This window comes from Chaetodon auriga, chromosome 6 (genome assembly GCF_051107435.1).
Source record: "Chaetodon auriga isolate fChaAug3 chromosome 6, fChaAug3.hap1, whole genome shotgun sequence".
Classification (NCBI taxonomy): domain Eukaryota; kingdom Metazoa; phylum Chordata; class Actinopteri; order Chaetodontiformes; family Chaetodontidae; genus Chaetodon; species Chaetodon auriga.
Genome location: NC_135079.1, coordinates 16,178,636 through 16,201,240, shown reverse-complemented (window position 1 = coordinate 16,201,240; position 22,605 = coordinate 16,178,636).

Here is a 22,605-nt window from a genome sequence, read left to right as displayed (position 1 = left end):
AACTTGGAGTTAGCACCAAAATGTAATTTCTAGGCCTGGTAACCAAACTTCCATCCCACCTCCTTGTCTGCTTCCCCTGGCTATTACCAACTCTAATGTTGGGGGTGGCCTAGAGGTTGGAGAGGACACCATTTAGGCAGAGGATTTGGGTTCAAGCCCCTGTTTTTGCTACCATCCACACCGCTGAAGTGTCCTTGAGCAAGACACATTCCTGGCAGTTTTAGGGGTGCTCTTATGGTTTCTTAGGATGGTCTTAATCTGGGAGGAGTGACTAAAAACAGTGTAATTGCGCTGCAGTTTTGTTGTATGACTGTGGCGCATGTGAGCTTTGCATCAGCCATCTTCATCAGGTGATGACTGATGGCCCAGCACACTGCCAAACACAACTTCAGCAGGATGCATTTTAAAACAGTTAGGGCCAAGAAGCCAAAATATTAAAAATATATGATCATTCTTAGCCTCAGGGTGCGGTGGAGTCATTACTCTGACATCTTTAAATGTGTATAATATAAATGATACATAAATTCAATGCCCTGTTATCAAGTTAGGGAAGCAATTGTGTGTGAGTATATATATGCCCTCTGCAAAGAGGCACTAAATATGTCCACTAAAACTCCATCCTCATCAATCTTTCAGGGGATTTTGTTGTTCTGCTCCCTCAGGGTCATTTCAAGATCAGCATCTGATGTTTCCACCGTGAATACTTCTCTATCAATCCAGGGGTTTAGCCTTATCAGCTAGATTACAGTAATTTAATTGGGACTTTACAGCCAAATAAAGTTGTTTTGTTGCTTTCCCTGTTGCTTATGTACTTTGGTTTGGTTAAAGTATAGCTGTAGAAATATTATCTTTGTTTGCAAAATACTGTGAGGTGAGGACCAAAAGCCAAACATCTGCATTTAGGTGGATGTAATGAATATGAATTGTAGCAAAGTACTATTTCAAACATACAGCAACATTTTTTGAGTGTAGTCAGCACAAGAGTGAAAGCTCCATGAAGGAAAAAAGTGGCACTTTTTATTTTTTCTGCACACCTAGATTCCTTTCGAAGAGATCCTATCTGATCATTTCAGCATTGAGGTTATGATAAGATTGTATGACATAACATTAGTGGTGATTATCACGAAGATGATGACAGACTGCACACAAATGAATTCTTCATGAACCCTGACAAAATAATCAAACCACCTGCAGTCGTGATGAAACATCGTCCTGTTCACAATTAAAGGCACAGCTTAAGGACATGTCTTGCAGGTGTATTAATGGTATGAGTCTAAGAACTGCACGGTTTGCTGACTACTTCACAAGCGCTCACACACAGAACCAGAGGAGTGACCTGAGGAGACTTTAGGGGCCCCAGCGACAGACCTGTGTTCCCAAAGGGTGAATTTATTCAGCCATATAGTCAAGGCCCTGTCACAGGCAGAGAGAGGAGCTGGGGATACAGAAATCAGATAACATGGCTTGGCCTATAGCGTCATATCTTCAGGGCTATATTTTTGTCCACAGACCAGTTGCCAGTGTGTCCAGATACCACCTGATAAATGGATTAGTGAGACATGACCCTCCGCTTTTACCCAGAGGGATCACTCTCTGCCATTTCCTTGTCTCATCCTCTGGTAAACCTCCCAGAGGTATTTAGCAGGTTGGGAGCGAGGCTTGAGGCTGAGACCTGGCTGAGTTTAGGCTGGTTGTGAAAAATCACATCCCCTCTACAGCTCCACAGAATCTGAAGGCTGGAGTGTCTGCAGCTACCACTGCCACTGGTTGGGGAAACTGGTGTGAATGGCCCTGCCAGCATCTCTACCAGGAAGTGCTTGATCCAGCTCCACAGAGTCAATAGTCACAATCATACATCATAGCTCCAAATGTATTTGCCCAGACCGGCCGTTGAGGTTTGGGGCTGAGGATGAATGCCTCCAGCAACAAAAAGAGCAGTATGAGTATCACAGGGGCCTTACAGAAGTAGCACCAAATCCTGAGCTGTCAGTTTACAAAGAGTAAGGGGTCATTTATATCTTAACAAATGCCTTGTCCGCTTCCCCTGCAGCCCTGAGCAGCTCAATAACTCTTCCCTTGTACCAATCTTCTCCACACAAGCCAGAATTACTTCACACACAAACTTTACGCATATCAATCTGCCAATTTGGTGGCGTCTTTGGTGCAGTTTATTCAGTTTTATCTTGAAAAGTATAAATTGCTCTTGGACTGCATATAAAGACAGTGTGGTGGTGACAGAATTGCAAGCTGGGCACAAGTTGATATCAAATCCTGTGTGACTGGTCTAAAATTTGTTCCATAAAAGTGTGTTTTAGTGGAGTTTTACAAGTCAATTAAGGCTGTGTGAGTATGTGTTTGTGTGTGTGTGTGTGTGCGTGTGTGTTCTTTAGGCCTCCTGTCAAATCACCCAGTTTCTCAAGCAGCGGCGTCCCATATGGCTTCACCACAACACCACCCTGATGCTTGAGACTGCTGAGTGTTGAGGAACTGGTGTGTTTGTGGTATAGGTGCACGTGTGTTTTTGTGTGCGTGCGAGTACATAACTACAACAACTGCAGAAACTCACAAGGGCATGTATTGGTCGCTCTCAGAATTGAGGGAGTGGGTAAAAGGCGCTGAATGAAAACTCAATTTCCTGAAAGTCTTTTTCCTGTCATTTGGGTGCAGGATGTATGTGGTGTTGGCTCGAGTGAAAATATGCTGGTAGCACTGTGCAAATCTCTGTCGACTCGTCACATCAGTGCCTTAAGCTCGTGTTTGCTTTTGCAATTTCTATTATCCAAGAGGCCAAAGCCCCAAATGGGCTCCATATCTCTCAAAGTCAGTTAACGTAAAAGACTACAGGCTCAGCTTCTCAATCTCCCAAGCTATTCAACATTTCTGGTGATGTGTGTTCTGTAACAAGAGAGCACCCAAAGGTGACTCAAAGAAATGGTAAAAGCAGACCATAGCTACCAAGATAGGTGATCTTAACAGTACACAGTTTAACACTGGCGTAAGATACCACACAAAACAGTTAGATCCTGAAGACAATGACTCTCCAGAGACATAAAGCATTATGAGAGCCAGGAGGAGGGCAGCAGCAGGCCAAACAATCCACTCCTACAAACAATGGCTCCCTTTATAATAATGTAAATCAATAACTGGCATTAGCAGGAATTTCCAAACTTGTCAGCTTTTCCAGATGCTTGCTCACTGAAATATCACCACACAGTTGTCTCAAAGACCACTGAAGGAGAGAGAGAACCCAGATGAAGAGATGAGGGGTGTCGAGATCAGAGGTGACGGAAAGGAGAAGAGAGGAGGAGGAATAATCTTCACAAGCTCAGTAGGGGAAGCCATTAAAGAGCAGGAAAATCATACAAAGGGATGAGCGTAGGAAGGGGTGGAAGTTCGGGTTCTGCGTAGCTCAGTAGGCTGTGTAATCAGAGGGATGCAGGGGGGGGAGGATCAGGTGGCAGAATAAAAGCTGCCTGACTGCTCTCCTCACACCTCTCCCAGCGTCCAGTGAAGGGAATGCACAGCGAGAACGGCTGGCTCAGGCCCACACCGGGGCGCGCCGCCAAAACCTCGGTCAGCGTGCCTGCCTACTCCTCTGTATTTTTGGAAACATCCATTATGCAAGCAATTTGCCTTAAAGATCTGCGCACGTATGTCCATTTGAAGGCAAACTAGGAGGAGAGATATGTCAGAGACGTGAGGGGAGCCCAGCATTCTTTCACAACCATACCGCCACAGTTATTAATACAGAAGCTCTGGATGTGGAAGTGTGAACAGTAGTGGTCTGTCAGTAGTTTACAAACTTAATTTCTCAGTGCATGATTTACAGAGAATAATTGATGAGTCATCTGTCGTCCCCCACACTGGTGACGTTTTGTCAGAAGCCTTCAGAACATTTGAAAGATGCAGGAGAAACCAACGCCTGAGCACTTCAAATAAAACAGTGAGCACAGTACTGAAGGAAGCTTGTTATACTCGTGCCTCCCTACCTCCACCACCCCTAACCACCCCACCCTTAACCCACTGTGGTTAGCTGCGCAGTGGGGAAGATGGAAGGAGTGTGTATGTGTGTGTGTGTCTGAGTGTCTCAGTATGTGTCTGTGTGCATGCATGTGTGTGTGTATCTAAGGAGTTTTGGTGTGTAATTCCAGAGGCTCCCCTTACCCCCTCCCAAGATTTTCCTCTTTCTCAGACAAGTTTTTTTTCTTTTATTTATTTTTTTTCTAACCACTGGATTCTGGACTCAGTCTGTTTCCATATTGCAAACCACAGCATTCCACAAACATGATGGAATCTTTGTTTCAGAGTGTTCAAAAGTTATTTTTTCCTCTTTTTGACACAATTTCCCTCATTTCTGCATGTCAGTGGAATATTACTTGTGTGGCTGTGCAAAAACAGGTAAAATGTGTGATAGACTTTAAAACATGACTGAGTAGAACAGGATATTAGTGAAAGGGCAAGCTAGCCAAATTTCCTGACTCTCACATATAGTCGTGATAACCTTATCCTTAATGGACAAAATCCTTCTTTCGGGTTTTATTCCTCCTGCATTCCTTTTTTCAGCGTATCAATATTTGCTTGTCCCGTCTTCTGCCTGGGCCAAAGTATTTGGTTGCCTGTCAAAATCAGCAAAGTTTTATTAAGTGTAAAAGAAACTTTGAGATCGAATGGGACAAGGATTCATTAAAGACAGCCTGCTGTAACCTCAAACTTAATTATTGTAGTTATGTCTGAGGCTACACTCTGGCATTTTAATGGGTGAATATTTAACAAAGAGACATAAACAAAAAGTTTATATTATAGCACACATTAAGAAGATGGCCACTTAAAAAGATAACCTGTACTTCAGATATTCAGATATTTAGAAGGTAATGGACACTGGATTAATATTTTCTTACTAAACCACACGCCTTAAGAGACGTCCTACACTCTCATTAATTTAACCCTGTCAGAAGGTAACCAGCGAGAGTAAGATTTTAAGGTAGTTACTGGCAGAAAAATATTGAATCTGGATGTGGTGGATGGACCCCCCACACACATAAACAAGAGGTGAAGCATAAAATATGGTAGTCTTGACCTTAATGGTTTCTGCTACATGCTACAAGGAAATCATAAATCTTTAGTTTTAATTGTGCTTCAAAATACTAAAGAGAACTGAACCAGCAAGAAGCAACAAACAAAAAAGTGAAAGAAAATAATAAAAAAAAAAAAATCAATATCACATTCTCACCATTCAAATATTGCCATTTAGCTGTGAAAGGCAGAAATAAAACCTCTTTTAGTCTCTTCACAGTATTTAAAGGCTGACGGCACAAAGTTCATTTTTTGCCGCAGATGCGACAAATGTTATTTTAACATTTTCTCTGCCTCTCATCTGTGCAAACCCACAGGCAGATACAAACAGCTCATGCAAAAACGAGCATGTGGTTTTAAATACAGAAGAATACATTTTGTGTTTATCAAATATAAATGCATTTTTTGTAATTCCACAGTTTTCTCGTCAGTCAGTAGTTCCTATGAGCATTACTTTACAGGCCACATTACAGAGGAAGCCTTTTATTTATGTAGGAACTGCATGTTGAGCTCCATTAACATTCACATATCCTCTTCCACAGGAAAGCCAGAGGCAGTGAGAGGAGTTCGGGCTGACTAGCACATAGGTGAAAGTCCAGTGAGGAGACTGGGCCTGCAGAGGCAGAGTTACACCCGCGGCCTCAGGGGACTCAACTTTTTCTTACTGACCCGTCTCCCTCCCTCTCATTAATCAATGACCAAACTCACCTAAGGCAAGCATGCACGGGCAGGTAGGGCTGCTGTGTCCTCATGTCACTGACCCTGCATGTTTTGACAGAAGCTCCTTTAGCCTCATACGTAATGCATGCATGGCAAAATGCTTATTCAGCAATACACATCCTTCAGTTTGTACAGCATAGGGTGCAGTGTCACCAAAAGCTGTCTAACATTTTTTACTGGCGACATAAAGTTGGTGCTTTACACTTAGGACTAATGTTTTGAGCAGTCGGGAAATTCTATATTCTCCTGCAAGAGAACTAAATGCAAACCTACCACCATCTGGAATTTGACATTTCATGTGCTCTTGTGAAATTCATAAGTTACAAGTACATTACAGACCATATTAAGTTTAATCTTGTTAAAATAAACGTGACATCTCAGTTTGATCTGTTTCTCATGGACACAGCTGCAACTGGATGCGCTAATGAGCCTCCACATACTCCTCGTGGATGCGTTTTTTTACAACATACAGAAAAAAAAGAGGGATAAGTTCTTCGGCCTAGGAGTGACATTTGTTAAGAATTATTTTGAAGTGTGACTTGGGCAGGTCAGGGGTGGCAGAAAACCAGATCCTGACATCAGGATAAAGTTTGTTTGGTCTGAACCCAAGTGTACCTGCAGGCCACACTCAAAAACTTTCACCTTCAGGTAAAATCTCTGGTTTTAAGACTTAGAGGGAGGTTTCTTTGTGTATATCTCCACACTAGAGGATCGACAGTCAAGTTCCAACACGTGATTGTGAAAGGGGTTTTCCTTAACCTGGAGAAAGTAGGCTACATAAATGTACCACATACTGTATCAATGCCAGATGAAACAAACGAATTATCATGAAATACAGTTTCCTTGCCAGTGGATACACAAAAGCACTATTTGTGAATGAACCTTTGGTCTAAGTTCATGTTTGCAATTAGGAGAGAAGGAGAGCGTTTCAAGTTTTACATGAATGAGTCCATGAGGGTACATCTGCACACTCGGTTGGGTGAAATTGTATATATGTGCATCTCTGTGAATTGTGAAGTAGTTGTGAGAAGTGAGGTTGTGCAGCATTAAAGTGTGCAAGTGCTTCCATGTATAATTTCAGTATACATATAATCTGTGACTGGCATGCAGTTCGGTAGTGGGTTTTTGTCGAGTAGTGTACGTAATGTTACTTTTCTGAGCCCCAGTACAGTAGATGAATCAAAGTCACATTTAATGCTGTCTTGCTTGGGTTATAGACTAAGTCACATATTCAAATCAGAGCGTTAAAGAGTGAGCAGACTTGTGACAGCAAGTGATTAATTTCCTTTAAATCTGACACCAAGTAATATGTGATGTATGCTGAGAGAAACAGCTCATGTTTAAAACCAGGGTGCAGTGGAGAAAAGAGCTGGGCCTGAAAACCATCATCACCTTCTTAAATGTGGAGTAAGAGATTCTGGGGAAAGACTGTTGGTATTTGAACTCAACAGTCAAACAAACACCCCCATCCCTTAGTGCTCTTCAGAAGCTACACCCCTCCCCAGTTCATGAACGTGCATTGCCATCAACTGGGCTAGCTGACGAAAAGAAAATTATTAGGAGGAGATATTAGCTGAATTTACAAAAAAGTGTGTTGGATTAGAATCACTGACTGCACCTTTAAGTTCCTCAGCTTCAAACCACAGAAACCAGATGCATCATCCTGCCTCTCTCTTTCTTTCTGTCTCTATTTCTTTCTCCAACCCACACGCACATGAAAGCAAATCTCTTCAGTTTGGCATGAGGTCACAGGAACTGAGGGGCACGTGGGGGTTGGCCTTGGGAGGAAACAAAAACATTTGTAGAAGATTTAGGATGAACGTTAGTGGAGGAAGCGCATGATTGACAGTCACAGAGTAATGCTAGAAGCAACACAGTTAACTCAAAGAATAAGATCATGAGCTGAGGTTATTTGGAGTTAAGCGTTTTGGGGCGAACCTGAGCAGTTTCTTTCTCCAGCACTATTCCAGTACATATGGTAAAACGAGGGTGGAAAGGGTAGCAAAGAAAAAAAAAAACATTGCGTAATATTTTTCTCTCCCTTTTTTATTCTTCAGTCCAATTTGCACCAATGCCAAAATCAGTAGTCCCCTGGCCAATGGTAAAGAGGGAATTCCAGGCACAGTGTGTGTTGAGTCCGGACAAGCATTTTCCAAATTCACCCTGCCTGCCTTCCTTTAAATAGTCCACGAAAATGTCCAAATGACCTAATTACAACTCAGGCTTTCCTAAGTAGCCTGTGTCAATGCATGACATGGTATTCAAAAATATACATAATCACAAAACAGCAGGGCTTTGGTGGCAGTGGAGCATGTTTTTCATCTGTTTGGTTTTATTAGCGTTATGGTGGGACAGTGAGCTGGATTCTGTCTGTGTCTATGTTCCTTTCTGTTGTGTCTCCGTTCTCAAAGCTTTCCTGGGCCTGGGCAGACCTTCAAAGGCTCACTGGAGCTAAACGATTTGCCAGAGACATAGATTGACCAGATCACTTCATCACACTTTAATCTATGTCACAATGATACAAACCACAAACTCTGCTTCAGTAATACATCCTACATTGCTAAAATAAAATCACTACTGCCGAAGGTCCCACTCTGGCATTGATGGGCACTCACACACAAAAGTTGCCCTGCCCGAACAAACACCATTAAATAATTGTTTCTATTCTGGGACCCCGACACTTTTCGTCCACTTCAACAGCTTAGTTGCACCTAAAGTAGTGCTTGGAAACAAAAACAATGAATCCTGTTCAAACAAAAGCCTCATTCATACCAAGTGAAGCTCAGCTGAGCTGTCATTTTGTGACACTTCAGCAGGATTCTAACTTTATCCTTTTACTGAGTTTGTTTATGCACCACTGCGGGAGACGACGTGGTATGCATCCTGCTTAAAACCACTTTATGGTAATGGTTTGGAAATAGCCAAGACAATTAAAGGAAAATGAAGGGGAGAGTGATGGACTTGTTGGAGTGCCTCAAATTCCTGTTCAGGGTTTAAGATTAGTGTTTTGTCAGTGGGCCACCTTTGTGAGTGAGGCCCTTTTATTTGCAGCTGCAAAAACTATCTATAAATACCAAGCAGGCGGGGGGGTGGGGGGGGTGGGGGGATGATTGACCTTGGGCAGTTACAGGATCTGAAATCAGATATAACAGAGTTCAGCAATTCACCTACAACAATTAAGTCGCCTGGGAAATCCAAAAGCCCACCAAGAGGAGGGAGGAGGAGAGACATGAGGAAGAGGAAAGGAAGTTGAGCAGAGAGGAGACAGATTCCAGCTCCCCGGGCTTTGACTGCTGACTGCCAATCTAGTTCAGATCCAGGAAGGGACAGTGCAGCATCTGCTCTGCAACACACAGATACAATTCAACAGATTCCATCATAATGTGCCATGGAAAAATGTACCTGCTGTGCACCTGTAGCTTCATCTTCCATGTCCAATTTTAGTATCATTTTCATCATCCCTTGCTTTGCAATCACAGAAGATTTCATGGATAACAATTTGGACTGTTGTCCAGCCATGACAAATGTTGGCAGAGAGCTCAGCGGCACTCTGGTAAACATCTTTTCCGATCAGATCAGGGACTAGAATAGCAGAAGGCCACACTGCCACTTTGCCTGTTCTGTTTTGCCCCTGTTTCTGTCTCCTTGTCTGTCTTTACCTCTCATCCCTATCGTCTCCCTGCCTCTTGGTCCCAGGTGGGTGTGGTCTGTGCCTTGCTGTGGCTGCAGCAGGAGGACTACCTGATGTGTCGCTGTGCAGAATGGGACCAAGGGGTCTGCTGTTGAAAAGGGGCTCTGTGCTGCATCTGCAGATCGCCTTACACAACCACTTCCTGCTTCCGACCCACTCCTCACAGGCAGCCCTGTGTGCCAAAGCCGAAAAAAGCGCAAACAGAGGGGTTCAGTCCACCCAGGGGCTGAGCACAGGACCCTATTCATCCTCTTCCTAATGCTCCTCCCTGCTTCTCCCCTACCAGCCTCAGGATGGCTTTATTTTAAAATTCACAAATATTCCCCTCTCAGAGGCATTGAGAACAACTGGATGCTGATACCCTCTTTTTAGTGTGGCTTGATGGACGAGTTGTGTCAGTAATACCCCCAGACTGGGGAGGAGAAATGTGCTGGTGTTATTTGTATGATGTCTGTCTGTCTGGCTCAGCCACACCTCTGGCATCTGTCTTGTTACATAAGAAGAGAAACAGAGGAGCAAGGGTCACAGATAAAAGGCCAACTTCGAGCTGAGAAAAGAGTTATGGAGATGCTTCATGGGTAAATAAGTCTTAAAGTTTACCATGGAGAAACGGTCACTGCCTGGGAACCCTCACGGTTACAGTTAAAGGTGCAGAGGAGAATGGGTGCAGGGCAAGAAAAAATCTCTGCCTGGAGAGGAGGGGAGCAGGTGGGTTTGGGTGTTGTGCTGCTATTCCTGGAATGCTCACTTTGTCCCATCTAGACCTGGCAACAGTGGGGAGGACAGGAGCCTGGGGATAGTGGACTCCCACTGTGTTGGACTATTTAAGCAGGGACCCAATGAGGGCCAAGGGGGCAGGGGTATTTAAGATTCTTGGGGAAATGGCAAAGTGGGCAACTAACTCTTAAGACAAACAAACCAGAGCATTAATGATGAGTCTGTCGCTGGACTGGATGTTTTCGCTTTTCCCCCTCTATATTGCAAGGGGAGGGCAAACGAGCCACACTCTGTTTTCACTACTGTCCTTGTCATTCCTACCTTCAGTCATTGGACACTGCCTTGTTTTTCCTACCTTAAACGCATTAAAACAGCACCCGATACGTCCATTCCTACCAGGGGGATAGAAAAACATTTAGCCTGCCGGCTCCCTGGGCTTCCCCCTCGGATGTCAGCCTCAGATGAGGGTGAGAAGAATGACGCTCTGTACGGCCGCTGCAAGAAGCCATTCATACAGCCACAGCTCAGCCACAGAGACTGTGTAGCGCTGACCCATGGTGGCTGGAACAGAACCAGTACTGATCCAGTCCCTGCTGTCCCAAAGCTACACAACACCAGTATTGATCTGGACAGGACAGCACTGCTGAGACAACATGTCTACTGATTCAGCAGGATCTCTGCTGGGTCCTCCAACGTAGACAGCACCACCACTGATTCAGCCAGACTGGGACAGACTTCCTCAAGGTCCTGCTCAAGAGGCTCAGTCAACACCTGCACGGATGAGAAGGTACATCACGATACTCAACTCCCTCCAAGACTGAAACACTACAGCCTGTCAGACACAACATTGCTATTACTGACTGAGCTCTATTAAGGTATTGCAGTGTATCTACCAAACCTATGTTTGCAGGACTAATCTCTGGTTGATCAACAAACTCAGTCAACCCGGACTACTGTAAATTCTTTTCCACTCTCCCCGTCACCTTTGCCATGTTGAACAGGAGGCCTTATTATAGGTCAGTGGCTGACTGGAGGCTGAGGAACAAACCAAAGCCCCTGGCAGAGCTCATGTTGTTCCCCTCAAACCTGCTCAGGCTCACTGGAGACCAGTGCTGGAGGCCGGGATAGAGAAAGTAGCTTCTGTGCTTCAACCATGCCCAACCTCTCTGGCTTCACATGCCTGTGTGTGAGGCAGGCGGCTGGGCCAAGCCAAAGAGCGACCCAAAGAGAATGCTGTGTACTTTGGAATATTTTTCTCAACCCATGTCTTATGGAAAATATACCAGTTCAGGAGCACTTAATGGAAGATTTACATAAAATGTACAAATATAACACAACCTTTTCCCTCCTGTGATACGTTAAGTTTTATGAGGGTGTATAGGATGCATGAGTGTGATTTATTCCATGTCCATCAGACAGTGCCACACCAGAGGTTCAAAACATAGCGAAAGTGCTTCTAATACAAGTGTGGTTTGCTGCAGCAACCTCATGGCAGAAGATTAAGAAATCCTCTGGATACCAGTAAGAGTTTACACACTTTTCTGTGTTAATTCTCCAAGGGCATCATTCATCATGAAAAAAGCCACTGGGACTCTAATTGTAGATTTATCAGCATGTCTTAAGTCACGGCTGTCCCCTGATCAAACTGGTCTTTCCCACACTCCATCTCTCTGATAAGGCCTGACTCGGGCACATTGTTTGGATCCTCTTCATGGTTGCAGCAAAACAGTATAAGCAAGCTGGAGTAATCCTGTCCCCCATCACATGAATCATACTTTCCCTCTCCTTCCTATTTTTACAGCTGCTGTGCATCTAAATCTGCTCAAACACTTTACTCTTCAGTGACTGAGAAAGACAAGAGACCCAGAGTGTTCAAGACTCAGGTTCTCACCGTCACTCTGCTTCCTCGCAGTCTCTGCATAAACAACCGCCAACAATCCCCTCTTGACCTTCAAACGCATGCAGCCAGCCATGCCCACAAATGTGTGTGCATGAGCATAATGCTGCATGCTCATGTATTTCAGGAAAATCCAATCTGAGAATGAATGATGATCTACCAGCTCTGTTTTTCTACTTTGATTTAGTCAATTGACTTTAAACAGCTGTAGGTAAAACTACAGGAATGTGATGCCATATCAAACTGTCACAAAATCAACACTTGGAAAGGATTAAACAAACACTGAACTCTTTTGTTGACAATAGTCAGTCCTCGAATCAGAGACAGGATACAATATATGAGTCACTAAAGACTAAAAAACCTGTAGGGCTTACAAGAAACAATAGTTTCTGAATCGGAAATTAGGATAGATCAAAGACTAAGATACACAAAAGTAAAAGAGGGACTTTACTCATGTTTTGAACTGGGAACTGCTGTATATCTTTTTCACTGTTTATATGTTTCACTGTATACTGTTATAATAACGTTTCACATTTCTGACAGCTTGTAAAATCACAATCAATAACACAAATGAAAGCACTGTCGTGACTGTCACTGTACAGTTTGCCAGCTTTCTTTGCTTTCAGACCTACGCACATCAAGCAGATGAAAACATTTCCATTTGCCCGAGCTGAGGTAAGAATATCACACTGTAATTTATGTGTCAACCTCTGTGCGCACGAAATGTGCTAGTGTTGCGCCCATGAGCAGCTCTGATGAATAAACCATTTGGCCGAGCTGTTGGGATCGGAAGCCCTGTCACAGTCCATTAAAGGTTAAGACAGAGGGACAAGCTAGGGTCTGTAACCCTGCACCTTTGACCTCCCAGCTCAGCATTGCTGCCCTAATGCTGCCTAAATGCAGCTCCTTTAGAAAAACTGCCAGTCTGGACTGTGGTCTGCCATTTGCCCTTTTGCCCTCGCTTCAATTTGTCATGCCAGCATCGCGTGCCCAACCATTTGTGTTGGCACAGCTTGCATCTCTGGGGCAGCAGGAAAGCCATTAATCTAGGGTTAGTGGGTCTTTAGGGGCCATATGAGATCCATTGGTCACCAAAACACACTCTGATCTTGGTCAAAGGGGCAGTGAGAAAAAGCCGCCACAATTTAAGAAATGTGTATAAATTGTTGAATCTGCAGAAATGCTAAATAAATAAGAGCTGCTCGCATGTTAAATGTGATTACTTTACATGTCTTTCATCCTATTTTCCTGTTCTGTTTCCACTCAGTGAGGATTGACTATGTCTGATGTATTTAAAATGTGCATTAGATAAGCCTGTCTTTGCATGCAAGCGTTGCACATCGCAGACATAGACATAAATGTACGGCTGTCATATCATGTCGTCTTCATCTGCTTCAAAATGAACTTAAAGACGAAGCATTACATCAACTTCTTTTTGCTTTCACAAAAAATAGACACGTTTAAAGTTCGTGCACTGAAAACTATGTGGAGGAGTACATGAATGCAACAGTTCCAGGAAAAGAATAACAGATGAACATATTCCCAGTGGGTTGGTGCTTTTTCTCCAGAGAGTAGATTCTCTGCATCCCTTATCCACCTTACTATCATGCAAGCCATCAGAGGAGCGGAGGGCAATTAAGATGAAATATAAGGTCGTAAAGAGAGGATTTGAAATGTTAAAAGCATTGACCAACGTCAGAGATTGAAATCCCAAATCTCTGTTGTGGTATTTGAAGGGTCGGTTAAAACCTATCGTAAAGATAGAAATGGAAAATCTACCCAAAGACAGGCTCTTATTTTACACTGGAAATGCCTTCCTTTCTATGGTTAACAAGTTAACAACCACCATTCCTTCAAAGCAGCAGTGAAAGTCAGCAGAGAACCGTCAGGATTGCAGTGTGTGTGTGTGTGTGTGTGTGTGTGTGTGTGTGTGTGTGTGTGTGAGATCATGACTACAGAGTTAAACGATCCACACATCACCAGGACTTGCGCACTTGGCTACAATCTAAGAGGAATTTATGAATGGCGTTTGGTTGGTCAGAGCCTTCGCTAGTTCTGTGCTGTTTGGTTTCTCTCAGACTTCTGCTGCTGCTCCAACAGGCTTGAATAACCTCAGTGATGTAATCTCTCCACAGACGCCCAGCTGATGTTCCACTGTTAAAAAAAGGAATAAGTAATGGCGGTAGGGGGTTAGCGTCCCTGTTTTAAGGGGGAAAAATTACATCACAGTAGTAAAAAGGCACCCCTGATAAGGTATGTGACCTTAGTGTATCCATGTGATCTGGCTTGAAGAGTCCATACAAATGTTGGGTATTTGCACTGGTGTGATTGTGTACTTGGCAGCCAGTGCTCTGCTCTTTATATCATCTGAGTGAATATCTGGACAATATGTAATTGCTGGCAATCACAGTGTGAGTGTGTGTATAAAAAGGAAGCGGTAAGGGTGATGGGATGTCTTCATTAGTCCCTGCTTAAGCTGGAATGTTGAAATCAAACAAGCCAAGAGTTGAACGCAGGTCAGAAGAAGAGCGCTGCGAGGTGCAGTAGATTCACCATGTGACGAGCACAGTGAATGCACCTGGTCGAAGCTGTGCCAGATTTGCTTCAAATTGTTCAGAAACACAAAACCATGGGTGTGTGCAGTCTAGAGAAGTCTCCTACCGTTGGGCAGATGGATGTTAGTGAATAAGGCCAGAGATTGTTTTAGTTTCCGAGGGAGGATCTCAACGTCCCAGAGACAGTGTCTAGTATTTTTAGAACCCAATCCTCTCTTTGTTAGACACCTCTCATACGTCTTTGGCGCAAATCACCAAATCCCAGTCCCTATTGAAAACAAACCAACACTCACCTGTTCCATTCATTTTCCTGGCAGCCAGGGGGAAAAGAACAACGTAACAGTAACAGAGCTGAGGATGACACATCAGACTGGGTGGCTGGCTGAACTGGTACAGTAGCAAGTTGTGAGTCAGACACTGAGACTGGAAAGCAGGGAAGCATTTGAAGAATGGGTGACTATGTGGTGTGTGTGATTCACTGCTTGTGTGGCTAACAACTCTCAGAGAGGGGTCATGCCACCGGGTCCTGTAATACCTCGTCTGTTATTCCACATTTCCAAGCACTAGGTGCTTTTATTGCAGCACCAAGACTCACAAAAGCCGATGGGCCAAATAGGTGTGTACTGGCGTTGCATCGAGACCGGCTGGCTGACTGGCGCGGTGAGAGGGAACAGTTGACAACATAGGAGTCTGATGCACTCAGCAGTCTCTACAGCTTCATGAACTCATTCGCTCTCGAAGATTCATCTGTCCCACATCTTTCCCAGCACTCTTCCTTCTTTGCCTTTTTTGCTCTTACTCCGTCTCTGCCCTCCCACTTGTACTCCATTTTCCATCTTAATCCCTCCCTCTTTTTTTTGTCCCTTTTCTCTCTTCTTTTTGGTCCTCTGCAGCACTTTGACTCTCTCTCTCTCTCTTTGGAGACAGACTCTTTAACAAGCCTGCCCCAGTGGGCAGTAGACAGAGAGGGGAGGTTATTTTTAGATTGCACACAGATTAAAAGTGGAACGTTTTTCTTCATCCTTGTAAAGAGTCCTCTTCCCTCTCTTTCAGTCTCTAATGGAGTTTAGCATCTCTGTGGGGGATCTCATGTTACCTCCCCCACACATACTCTTCTCTTCCCCTCCGCCAGACTCATCCAACCCCCCCACCACCAACACACTCATCCTCTCCAAACACTGACATCATTTGACGGAGCAAGCTCCTTCCTCTGTCTGTGGGGGCTGTTCTGTACTGTCTGTACACCATGAAATGGGTGAGTCTCAGCCCCTGACACAAATCAAGGAATGGAAGAAAAAAACAAGTTGTCAGAAAATACACATCTGCAGCAGCAAAAAGAGCCTGATATATCATTACATCCTCCGTGCAGTTCTCCTCACATGACCTTTTCCTCCGTGACACTACCACATTAGACTGGTGGCGGCTTTTACACAGTCACACGCACACACGCACACTAACATACACACTGTTAAAGGGTGTTAAAAAAAATAAATCACGCACAAGTGTATTAGGCACAATTAGGCCAGTGCTTTATCCAGGAGTCTGGGAGGTGAAGGCTGAGCTTACTTCAGCGTTTTCCTGTGCTGGACCAAAACCAAAGTCTGACTTTTTCCTCTACACACACACACACACACACACACACACACACACACACACACACACACACACACAAAGTGGTGGTATTCCTAACGCTACAAAGTGGTATTTCCATCACTTTTGGGGACATTACATAGACTTACATTCATTTCCTGGAGACTTAATAACTCTAACCTGAAGCTAAACGTAACCTTAACCAAAGTCTTCATCCTAAAATTTACAGATTTACATTGCGGGGACTTGAGTTTTGTCCCCATATTGAAGGTGAGTCCCCATAATGTGACTGTGTGAACAGATTTATGTCTACACACACACACACACACACACACACACACACACACACACACACACACACACACACACACACACACACACACACACACTTCCCCCACAATGTGGATCACCTCATCTCTGGCCTGAACTGGTGAAGTGAGAGGGGGGGACATGGCCCTCGGGGTTTTACTAGTCTGAGTCTCACTGACCCATGCCGGGGTCTAAAGTCGGATATGGCTCCTGTTACTTTCCCTGAATATGCTCCCGTTCCTTTGAAAATATTCTGTTTTTAGCATTGCAGCTTTTCCCTCACCCTTAATTTGAAGGAGTGAGCTCTTAAGGAGCGGGTGATATTGCGTGGTAGAAGGCCTGGCAGGGACCAAGCAGGAAATCTTTCATTAAAACTCACTCAAGGTCCATCATGACTTGAAGCTCTGTGTTAGATATTGAATAATAACTGACATAGAGCAACTCTGTTCAAGAGGTTATAAAGCCCTCCATCACAGCCTGACCAACGAGCCCTGGGAACTCAGCTGAAAATCAGCAGTCTAGATAAATCATAGATTAAGGACTAAAATTCTAAACGTCTGATGGACGCCTGTCTTTGAAGTTGTCTGCTGGGCCTGTGTAAGCTTGATCAAAGACGTTTTGTCCATGAACTTTCTGGATATCCTCACAATTGAGCCAGAACACAGAGCAAAGTGTGTGAGCTGGCTGTTGTAAAAGAAGAGTGAAAAATGAGGAGGGAAAGTGATAAAGACCAACCGAAGGAGAAAATGAAGTCTAATCACAGAGCGCTCTGGTGACTTACAGCACATCAAACCACTTCAAATTGCTCCATCTCAAACATATTTTATTGATGCTATGGGAGCTGCAGTCAGAAAACAAGGAACCCATTTAGGCTAATTTTCGATCACACGTAAAAATATCTATGTGGGATATGTTACTTTATCAAAAACATATGGTGCAACTGAGAGAAGCTGCTTGCCAACAGAAATAGATGTATCTAACTGCTTTACTAAAAACACAGTCACCCCTGCTCCTTCTTATCTGTCCATTCATGTCACTCACTAGGAAAATCATGGAAAACAAAATGTCAGCAATAATGCTAAAGTTCTTATGTGAAATAGAATAGCTGAAGCCAAGCATGTTATTTCATAAGCAGAATGCATGTGCGTGCCTCTGGGAATACGAAGAGCCCGGCTCAGTCCCAGTCTTTGCTATAGTTAGAGGGAAACCTGATAGTAATGCCTCTGCTCTGCCCACCCTCTTTCTCCCTTGCTGCTCCCCTCTAAGTCTGTCATTCTAGCCAAAGGAGGTGCCTGGACCACAGTGGCGGTCTAGCTTCTCGCAGAGCCATGAGGATTTAAAAGGGCTGGGCTGAGGTGGCTTCGCCTGCAGCATCAGTAGCTTTCCCTGGAGCATTTGGGACTGGGGGTGGGGTCTGTGTTTATGTTTGGGGACAAGAGAGACAGAGTGGCAGAGGACAGAGGAGGAACTGTTCAGAAGCAGGGAGAGTGAAGGAGATAACATCAGTGTTCTCTGCTGATAGCGAGACAGTCAGGGGATTCCCTCGCTCCTCTCCCAGGTGTATGCCTGTGTCTACAAGACAACTAAGCTCCTTAGATGTGTTTAAGCTGCTCAAATAAAAGTAGTTGAGAGAAAGAGGCATTTGTGGTCCGGTGGAAGATCTGCCTATTAAGCTTTCTATTGTTACAAGAATTCTGAAAGCCCAAGGTTTCCTTTTTCAGACCTGCAGCAGGAAAAGCCTTTCTGCTCCAGGGCTACAGAGCGTTTATGTTGTTAGCATACCTGGAGCTGTGCCTCCTGCAGAAAACATTCTCATTAAGCCCAGGGTCTCTGGGAATTAGAGGCAGAATTACTCCTTCAGTGGGCCTGGCTGCCACAGACAATGACTGGCAAAGTTGAAAAGTTAATGACTTGATCTTGTCCTCTTAGTAAGTGCTGCTCAACGTGCTTATGCTAGCAAAAAGAAAGTTCTTAAATCCTGCAACTTTTACCTGCTTAACCACATTCATGCACAACAAATAATGGTGTAATATACAGTAAATTTGCAGTGCTCCTGTCCATTATGTCAGCAGAAGAAAAAATGTCTGCAAAAAAGCCCAAAAAACAGATGCACTTTATATAGTTACCATACACAACTATGGCATGATGACACTTTTGAGTAGAATCTGAGCCATACGTAGCTTTCCAGAGTCAACATCCTTATGATAATGCTGTCGGCATGAGATGATTTAATACTGTGTTAACATGTAGCAGGACAGCCTTCCCAGGGCTATATAAACACCACACAACCCAAAGCAGCACCAACCCACCACACCAAACACTTATGAGGCCATTGTTAGCCCACTGTGAGTGGATCACTCCCATAATCTGTGAATACATCCGCCTCCACGGTACACTATCTGTATCTGTTGCATTGACTTGTAATACCACTGTGGCTCATGGGGAGAAGCTATGTTAGTTTAGCCCAGCTGCACAAGCCCACTCACCAGATCTGGCTAAAGATGGAAGCTTTTGAAAGTCATCCCTCTGAAAGAGAGCTAGCTTTCTTATAACCTACTGCATAAAGTGGGACTATGTAGCATCTAATGATGTGCACTACTTGGTTTGTAACTGTTTCATCAAAACTTTCATTTGCTATCTTGGTGTCAAGGAGAACCTGGAGGGCTAATATAGATTAGACACACACTTATCTGAAGTATCAGTGGTCATTTTCGGCCTCAGTGGTTGTCTAGGAGCTGATAGCATCTTGACTTGTCAATCTCAAGTCTGACATCACACTCTTTAAGCTCCCGCTGCTTTAACCTCTCCCATGTGCGTCAGCAGTCACACATGGTTCACATAACAAATCCCTTTCTTCTCCTTGGCAGTTTAAGGCTACATGCAAACACGGAAATGAGATATATACTACTGTGCTGAGGCTGAATCTTGAAGGGTGGGCACCAACTTTCTACTGCAGAGATGTGACCAACAGATAGCCATGAGAAACCACAAGGGGCCATTTCAAACAAAAACACATGTAGGTGTGTGTGTGTATGCATGGCTGCACACACACTGAAACAAACCTGCACACAAGCATAAATTCTCTCACACATATAGTTTGCATATACACACACAGGCTGACTGAGTTGACAGAGATGACCATTCTGTAAAGTCCTTTAACTCAAATGATGCTACATGAAACAGGATCGCTACCACTGTGACAGGAAGCCAAACTTTGCCTCCAGGGCTGCTTTCATGTTTAAATGCGTATTTTTTTTCTTGGATAAATAGATTTCCTGGTTTTTTTTTTGCCATCAATGAAATATTTATTTATGGCTTGGCAAATGTGACTGTCCACTGATGAAGAGTGGTAGATTTACACAAATAACCTGATTTATTATTTCCCCTTTTGGTCCCTTTAAATTTACAACTTTACTAAATGCAAAAACAAAAGGAGAATCTGGGATGCAAACAGCAAAACTGGATAAGAAAAAAGAGAGAATTGCGCAAATTAAAGGTACATTTCAACCAGTCTGACACTCCCCTCAAATGACAATGTTTAACTTTAATTTATACTGAAGTTTGTCATTACTCCACCCCGTCACTTCACCCATGTGTACCTCCCATTTCTACAGCCCAGCCACCTGTTTTAGCCCTATAAAAAGTGAGTGTATTACCCTTCAAAAGTGAGTGTTTCACACTCAAAAGGTTTATGTGAACAAAGTGCATTTTTTTTCCACACTGTGTGACTGTATATATTCCAACCTCTTCGTCAGTTTCCTGCAACTTTGCAGCACAAATACATCTCAATCCGCTCCCATGTGAAGGGAAATGGATGAATGTGAGGGGAATGTAGACAAGAGCTTTCTAAAGAGATGCAGGCTGTTGTAGATCAAGATAGAGAGACCACAAAATTTCAATGGACCTTCTGGCACTGACTGAAAAAATATGACGCAATCAGTCAATTATTTTTCCAAAAATAAAAAAAATCTGATCCAGTCTGGCTAAATTTATTTCACAATTAAGAACTAATTGTCTGAGCTTACAGTCCCATGCACTGTTAACCTACACCAATCTCTGCCTAAGCTTGTGAGTCTGTGTATGACTTTTAGTGTGTGGGTGGCAGCTGAAGGCCCTTTAAGTTCAGTTCACACACACGCATGCACACGCACACACACTCCCACCTAAAACAGACTCTGTGAATGTTTGGCTGTGCCAGCTGTGTGAGCTTGAGGCTGGGCGTGGGGTGTATACAATTGTCTGACAGACTGCATGGTGTGTATACACATAGTCATAAACAGAATCTGGAGCGGAAGCACTGATCACCTAGATGTGCTTGACCCTCTGACCCAGGGACTGCACTGTTATGCTTTCACTATGTGTAATACTTGGCCCATACGGCTGCAGGAAACACTGGGCGCAGCGCTGGACCACAGCCAGAGAAACTGTTTGTGTGTATGTGAGACAGAGCGCACGTGCTGGAGAATTTTCCTGATTTCATCTTTTCGTTTATGGTTTTGTATGAAAGTAAATATAAATTATCCTAAAGTCTGTTTGTGTGTCTGCACATGCAAGTGTGTAAACATGTCTGTGTCCAAGTCTTTGATGTTGACCACAGTGGCACTGCACTGTAGTGAACTTGAGAGAGACCACAGTGACCCACATTTCTGTGTCAAAAACATCTGCATTTATAAATAACTGCTCTCAAAACACAAGAACTGAATTATACTGTATGTGTGGTGCAAAAGTGGGAAAACTCCATTGGCAACTTGTTTGAAGAGAGGCTCCTTCAGTATTCTCAGAATAAAACAGCAACAGGTATGACCGAACACCTGAGAGAACAAATGAACAGCTCACCTGGATTTTCAAGGCTGTCATACCACACAGGTGAGGCAAGCAGCACTTTTAAAAACAGTCAAGACTCTGTTTTCACAGGATGACAGTTTTACCTTTTAACCTGAGGGATTTAGTCTATCCCCTCCAAGCACTCGTGGCTAAGAGCAACAATGCCTCTGAGAAACAAGCATCTGAAATGCTAACCTTTGTCAGGAGGTGGACCTTTTGCACTGATGCAGTGTGACATGGGTCACCGGGAGGCCACAGAGAGAGAGGCTGTCTGATGGCTATATTATCCAAATGTTGCTCTCCCTTTGTCTGTGTCTGTCTGGGTGTGAGCATGTGTACATGACTGAATGGAAATACGGCCCATCGTCTGCGAGCACTTCACGTCATTCCAGCTTTCAACTCCTGAAGGGCCATGAAGCCACTGTGAACTTCTTGGGCAAACACCGCGGAGCAGGGAGAGGGGACAGTGCGGGATGGAGATCTAGCAAACATGCCCGTTTGAACCGGAAATATTCTGCTGGGTTAGAGCTTATAGCTGTTTGAACCGGGGACACTAGAGAGGACCTGGCAAATATATGTGTGTTTGATGGCCAAACAGTGTTGAAGGCAGAGCTCCCATGGGGAATCTGACAGCAGAGTCTCCACTCTGCTGACAGTTTAAATAAGAAAGCACAATAAGCTCAGTCATCGAGGAAAAGATCCCTTCATCCCCTCTGTGAAGATAAGGTGCCATTCCTTCCCTGCAGCTGGAAAACAATGGATTCTTTGGTATTTAGAGTGGTGGAGAATACGCTGTAGTAAGGTTGGGAGAGAGAGGAAGAGGAGAAAACAGTGTGTAGAGCCACAATAACTTCTCACCTAGCTCAGAGAATTATGGGTTAATTTCTACAAGACCAGAGCTGGTGATTGTTGGAACAGAGAGACTAAACAAGATGTTTTTGCTGATTTTCATTTAGTGTCTGTTGAGTTTGACTGAAGTGTGTTTTAGGATGAGTGAGCTCGGCAATTAAGCTCTTCTTAGCTGAGAAAAAGAGAGAAACTTTAAATCAGAGCGTGAATGGTTGTTCTTTTTCTGCTTAGTAAGGATAACAGCTGTAAAAATATTTCCTTTCTTGCTACACTAAACTGTACATACACATACTTCACACACTGAGAGACAGAGGGAAAGAGATTCATTATCCCATTCTTCAATGGCATGAGGTGCCAGGTTCATCGACTGACAGAGATAA